At 55.4% G+C, this 6,216-nt stretch overlaps 1 pseudogene; it reads right to left on the bottom strand.

Annotated features, from left to right (window-relative positions):
- Positions 1 to 214: 214 nt before the first annotated feature.
- Positions 215 to 5,790, bottom strand: LOC105723110 (uncharacterized; annotated as a pseudogene).
- Between the last annotated feature and the right edge of the window lie 426 nt (positions 5,791 to 6,216).

Here is a 6,216-nt window from a genome sequence, read left to right on the forward strand (position 1 = left end):
TTTATTTCCCAGAATTCAGGCAGCTGACTGCAAAGACCCCTGCCTTCAACTCCACATTGACTCCAAGAAGACTGGCAACCATATCCCTCCCTCACTCTTTGGGTAACTTCTCTGGGAATCAGGTCAGTTCCTAAAGATAACTGGCATCCAAGGTTCTCAGGATCACCCCCATCCACAAGTCTCAAGGACAATGTACCCCAGGAAGATCCTGTCAGATCTTCCAGTCAGCTCCTCATCATGGGCAGAAAGCATAGGATCAGCAGATGCCTCAGGAAAGACATATTGAAACAGATAGAACAAAGCCAATTGGAGGACACACAGATTAAATGGGCAGAAGAAAGCTCATATAAGGATCAAGTTCCAAAAATAAAGAAGAAAGAAAACAGAGAGTAGGAACCAGTAACAAAGCACTTCTATACCCAGCTCAACTATCCTTCCGGTACTGCGCAAGTCCTAAAATATGTATCTCCTATGCATCTTTTATCAGAAGTTACCAGAAGATATGCTTCATGAAAATGAGAAAGTAATCCAACAAGATATGTAGTCTGTAAAGGTAGCAGAAGATGCAAAGGAATTTCCCTAGAGAATGGCCATGGGCAGCACATAGAAGGCAGCCAGTCCATATTGGCATGAGTGGCTAAGGAGCCAGATATGTGGACGGCCATCACCACTATTCTGTGGTCATCACTCTCTCATTCTCATGTAGGTGAGGTGGGCTCAGATTCTTACCACACCCGGAATGTCTTGACCATGGACAGATGAAATCCCCATTTCCTCCCCATATAAATTTCTGGTGGCTGCTCTAACAAATTACTACAAACTTAGCAGCTTCGAATAGCACGTACTTACTAGATTTTGGTTTTGTGTGTCAGAAGTCTAAAATGGATCTCAGTGTCCTAAAGCCGAGGCATGGGCAGCACTGCCTCCCTTGCTGGAGGCTCTAAAATCCATTTCTTTGCCTTTTTTAGCTTCTAGAGTCTGTATTCACATACTGTGGCTCACGGACCCTTCCTCTGTCTTCAGAGCCAGCACAGCCAGAGGAATCTTCCTTGTATTCTCACATTTCTCCTCTCCATCCTGACCTTGACTCTCCTGTCTCCCTCTTCTACTTTTGGATCCTTGTGACCCTTAAAAGTGGAAGAGGGAGGCAGGAGAGTCAGGACATTAAGCCCACTCAGATAATCCAGAATCATCTCCCTACTTTAAAATCAGCAGAGCGCGCAACTTTAATTCCTTAATTTGTCCTCCCACTGCCACTCTATGCGGTTTCACCTCCTCCCCTCCCTGTCCTTCTGCATCGGCCACACTGGTCACTGGAGCCTCAGGGCCTTCGCACTGGCTGTTCCCTCTGCCCCACTGCTCTTCCCCCAGACACTGGGTGGCTCCCTCATCACTCCCTCATGTCTCTGCCCAAATGTCACCACCTCAGTGAGGCCTTTCTCGAACAACTGATTGAAATTTGTGCCTTTTTACCTCTCTTGTGTCCATTGCACTGGAATCATCCAGCCTGGCACATCAGACCCTTATGAAAACATGAGCTTGATGGGAGCAGCATCCGTCTCCATCACTGCAGCAGCCTCAGGGCCTATGGCTGTCCCTGGCACACAGCAAGCACGCGGCGTGTTGCGTGGACAAACGGAAGCTTCGCTGCAGCCTGGTGAACACCTGCCCCTATTAGTAAGCCTGACGTCCCACTGGCTTCCAGCTAATGGTCTCCTGCCAATGCCTGGCGGGTTGGAGCTGGACTCCGGTGTGGCCCATCTGTTCTGGTGTCTTCATTGGCCCAGGGTGCCACTGCCTCTACTGCCACAGCCAGGCAACCACTAACCTGCCTCAGTCTCTATGGCTTGGCCCATCCTGGACATCTCACAGAAATGGAATCACACAATGTGTGACCTTTTATGACTGACTTCTTTCATGGAGCATCATGTTTCCAAGGTTCATTCATGTAGCAAGTGTCAGACCTTCATTCCTTTCCATGGTGACATAATATTCCATTGCACGGATATGCCGCGTGTGCTGATTTTAATGCTCCTCACTCATTTCAATTTGGTGAAGGTTCTGCAGATGCGTTACTCTGCAGCGAGACTCACTCTAGCTTCTGGGAGACCTGGGAGGACAATAAGCTTCCGCTGAGGCTCGCACAAATTCTTAGGGAAGGTTTAACAGTCTTAATCTCAGACTTACGGTTCACAAGCAGTCTATGGAGTTAAAACCATTTTCACCATTTGGACTTGGCTCTGTGGACTGGCGCAGGGAGAAACCTTTCGGATGTCCTGGGCCAGAGTGAGGAAAGATAGCAGCAAGGATGGCTGAACGGGTTTTTCCTACTTAGCAAAAAGCATACCCCATCAAAGCAAAACCGCTGGACATGGATTTGACTGGGAAGGCGGCCTTCAATGAATGACATCATTCCATGAACATAAATCTTAGTTTGTATGATTTATTTATGTTAAAAAGTCCACATATGATGCTGGGTTTTCGATAGCTTTGTTTAAATGATAGTTTTTCCTTTTTAGTGAAAGTTGGAGCGATGATAAGCAGCTCCAGCTGTAAAAATGAAAGGCGGAGGTGAAGCCGAGGTGATTATTACAGAAAAATGCTAAGTGGGGAGGGGTATTTAGCCCTTCCATCCTCTAAAATGAAAATTACCCTCTACCACAATGTGCCACGAACAATTACCTGCTGTTTATTAATTAACCTCTTTTTAAAAGCACCACATTTCTACAAGAAACTGTTATTTCTCTAATGTGAAAACTGGCTTATTCGTGTTTATTGGAACGACAATGTCCCATGTGGTCCAGGCTTAGTGCACACGTAACTGACACGTATTTTTTTAATGGCACATTTAGTGATTGAAAATACCTTCCCAGAAGAAGTCTCGACACTCAGCACAACTCGCTTGGTGCGTTAGTCCTAACCAAGTCCCCAAAGCCCCTGGCCGGAGCGCAGAGTCTCTCCCTGGCCCCAGCAGCCGCAGCACAGTCCTGGGTAACTGCTCCAAGAGTGGGTGCTGGGAAGGAAGGGGGCTCAGGACCTGCCAGTGAGAGGCGGACTCAGGAAACACAGACTCCAATGGCGGAGTCATTCTGGACCCTGGCAGGTAAGCGTATTGGTCACTGTCAGAAGCACATAGGTGACCGAGAGGCCAGAGTACCCTCTGGGTGGCATGACTGCAGTGGGCTCTCATGGCGCTCACACTCCTAGCCCCTTAGGAGCCCCAGGAAAGGGTCCCAGGCAGAGCTGTCTCTGCAGACGAATCTCTGCCACCCTGCGTACCTTGGAGTGCAGCATCCCTGCAGCGTGAGTCACCTGGGGCTTTGTGGTCAGGGAGCTCTTCCCTGAGTCCCGAATCTGCCTGCAAGGACAGGTCCTTGACTAGGTCACTCAAGCCTCTGAGCATCAGTTTTCTCATCTGTAAGGTGGGCACAGCACAGCACCCAGCTCACAGGACTGTGAAGGCCACACAGTTCCCAGCTGCAACCCAGGGGTGGGAAATCCAGGGCAACGCCCAGCACCCTGTCTGGCACAGCACCCAGGCCAGGGAGCCTGTGGAAGGACCAGCTTCTCTTCTAGAACTCTCACTCTGCCATGGTCCCTGCCCCCGCCCCCATCCTGCTGGGAACCCCTGAACAAGCCAGCTTCCTTTTTCAAATACAGTGCAAGGGGGCTGGGCAGCTGCTCACTGCTGTGTCTCGTCACATGGTGCTGGCATTGGCTTACTGAACACAGGGCAGCCCTCTGAGACCTGATGGATGACGGAGGCTACAGAAGGGTGGCTCAGCCTCAGGCACTCAGCACAGTCCCTGCCCCGGGCTGCTGCCTCCTCACCCACCACAGCCTGCAAGGTCGCCTTCATCTCCCTGGGTCTTCCCCTGGGCTGAAACCGCCTGTGGAGCCCTAAGGGAAACCTACTGTCTCAGCTCTCTTCATTCAGTTGTGACTCGTCCATTCTTTCCCTAAGGACAGAGCACAGCCCAGCCTTGGGCCAGGTTCTGGAGCTTTGGAGAAAGTGAGCTGGAAGCTCCAGGTCTGATGGAGGAGACGCCCTCCTGCTTTCCTCACGCCATAGACTGGAAGCTCCAGGAGCTCTGAGCCTCGCAGTGCCTCCTGCGAGAGCGAAGGAAGGAACGGGTGAATGGAAGCCAAGCTCGGGCTGCAGTTGCCAGGAGACCAGCTGGCCCTCGGACACCCACCGCCACCTGCCACCCCACTGGCAGCACCAGGGCAGGACAAGGTCAGGAGGGCGAGGCTTGACTGGGAGTTCAGGGGCCCCTGAGCCAGTTAAGGCCTCTGTGGATGAGCAGAGCAGGTGGCTCCTGAGGCATCTGTCCTCATGCCTGGCCCCGACTTGCCCTCTGTGTGCCCAGTCAGGAGGTGGTTACCTTCCAGGGCTCCAGCTCACAGCCTCTGGGAGCAGCCCTGGGTTCTGCAAGAGGGCAGGTGGGAGGGAGAAGGGCTCTTGCCTCTCTGGGGACCTGCAGGGCTCCGGGAACTGCAAGCCACTGGCCTGGGCGCTGTGCCCACCATGGGGCCAGGCTCTGCTGCCGCCCATTTTACCTTGGGAAACTGGACTCCCGGGAAACTGGACTCCCAGGAAGCCGGAGGGGCTGCCCGAGGATCCCAGGGGCCAGGAGGCAGAAGCTGAGCTTGAGCCCTTCCTGTCTCCCCACTTCCCGAGCTGTCTGTGGACCCTGGAAGCCCTCCCCTCTTCCCTCTGCTGAATACCACCTGGGTGTTCCCCTTGTAATTCCACTGACGCCATGGGGGAGGGGTGTCTCCCCCTCCAGGGAGAGGCTGCTGAAGGCTGGACCTGCCCTGTTTACCCCAGTCCCCAGGGCAGGACCCCTAGGTCCTCAAAAAGGTGACTTGTGGGGGCTGCGGGGAGCACTATTCTTCACACAGGGGTGCCCCTGCCACTCAGGGCCCCTGCCTTGATGAGGGGGCCTAGGGACCCAAGGTGTAGGGGTGAGGGCTCCCCACAGCTCGGCATCCGGTGAGGGACTGGAGTCCCTGGGTTACCTATGCCCGGCTGCTCTCTCCAGCCCCGGGGGCATGAGCGCCGGGGTTCTGGCGGCAGGGCAGGCAGCCCTGTCCCGGGAGGACGCCCGACTGATTCCATCACCTTCGGGACACTAAAGAACTGGTCATTTTTCCCTGCCTGGGGCGATCCTGGTCTCCGCTCTATTCTTGCCGGCTCTTTGAGCCGTGTCTCCACCGCCACCGCGACTACTGGATTAGTAGAAAGCAAAGCACGGAGGGGTAGAGCCTTGGGTGTCCCCTTGGCCACCCCACTCCCCTCCCCTCCTTCCCCTAGGTCCTGCCCGCGGAGATGGGAGGCAGGGAAAGTCTTCTCAGACCACCGCCCCCTGCTTCTACCACCCCACCCGCTCTGTCTACACCTAGAGGGGTAGTTTGTTCGGATCCTAAGCCTCAGCTCCCCAGGCCATGCCACAGGCCCTGCCCAGATGTGTGGGGATTTAGCTGCCACCGGTGCCAAAAGACCTAGTCCTCAGAGGTGGGCAGAGGGGTGGCGTATTCCCTTCCGCCAGCTGCGTCGTGTCTGGGGCTCCGGCCTGGGTCATCACCCCTCCCCCACCTGCTTCCACCCCCGCAGGTCCCTGGCAGGCCCCTGCCTCTTCTCCAAATCTCCTCCACCCTCTGCAGGACTTGGGATGCTGGGTGGTACCATATCAGGTTCGGGTCTGCGTGAAACCTCCGGGCTTCTGGAGACCCTAAGGGACCTGAGAGGAAAGCCCAGGGTGGGCCAGACTCTGCGGGGGGGTAGGAGGATGGAGACCGGGGCGGAGGAGTGGGGCCGGGAGGGGCGGGGGAGGAGGAGTGAGGGGAGGAGACCCAGACCCGCGGGCCTGCTCTGGAGCCGAGGTGGGGCGCGCCCTGTCCCGCACGCCTTTGACCCCGCCGAGCAAACGAAGCCCACGGGGTGGGCGGCCTTAGGCCTCCGCCTGGCGGCTTCCACCCAGCCACTCTCCCCAGCCAGCCCTGCACTAACCCCCTGGAGGAGGCAGGCGCGCCGGGCCCCATTTCACAGACGGGGAAACCGAGGCGTGGGGAAGAAATCCGCCGCAGCTCCGTCTCCACGGTTTCACCTGTGGGGTATTAATCTCGCAGGGTCAAAGGCAAAATTTGGTTTTCAAGCTAAGAGGGCGGGCAGAGTGGGGCAGGGAGCGCAGCGGAGGGACGGGAGGAGGGGGC

This window comes from Aotus nancymaae, unplaced genomic scaffold, assembly GCF_030222135.1.
Source record: "Aotus nancymaae isolate 86718 unplaced genomic scaffold, 86718_ANA_hifiasm-v0.15.2.pri h1tg000053l, whole genome shotgun sequence".
NCBI classification, from domain to species: Eukaryota; Metazoa; Chordata; class Mammalia; order Primates; family Aotidae; genus Aotus; species Aotus nancymaae.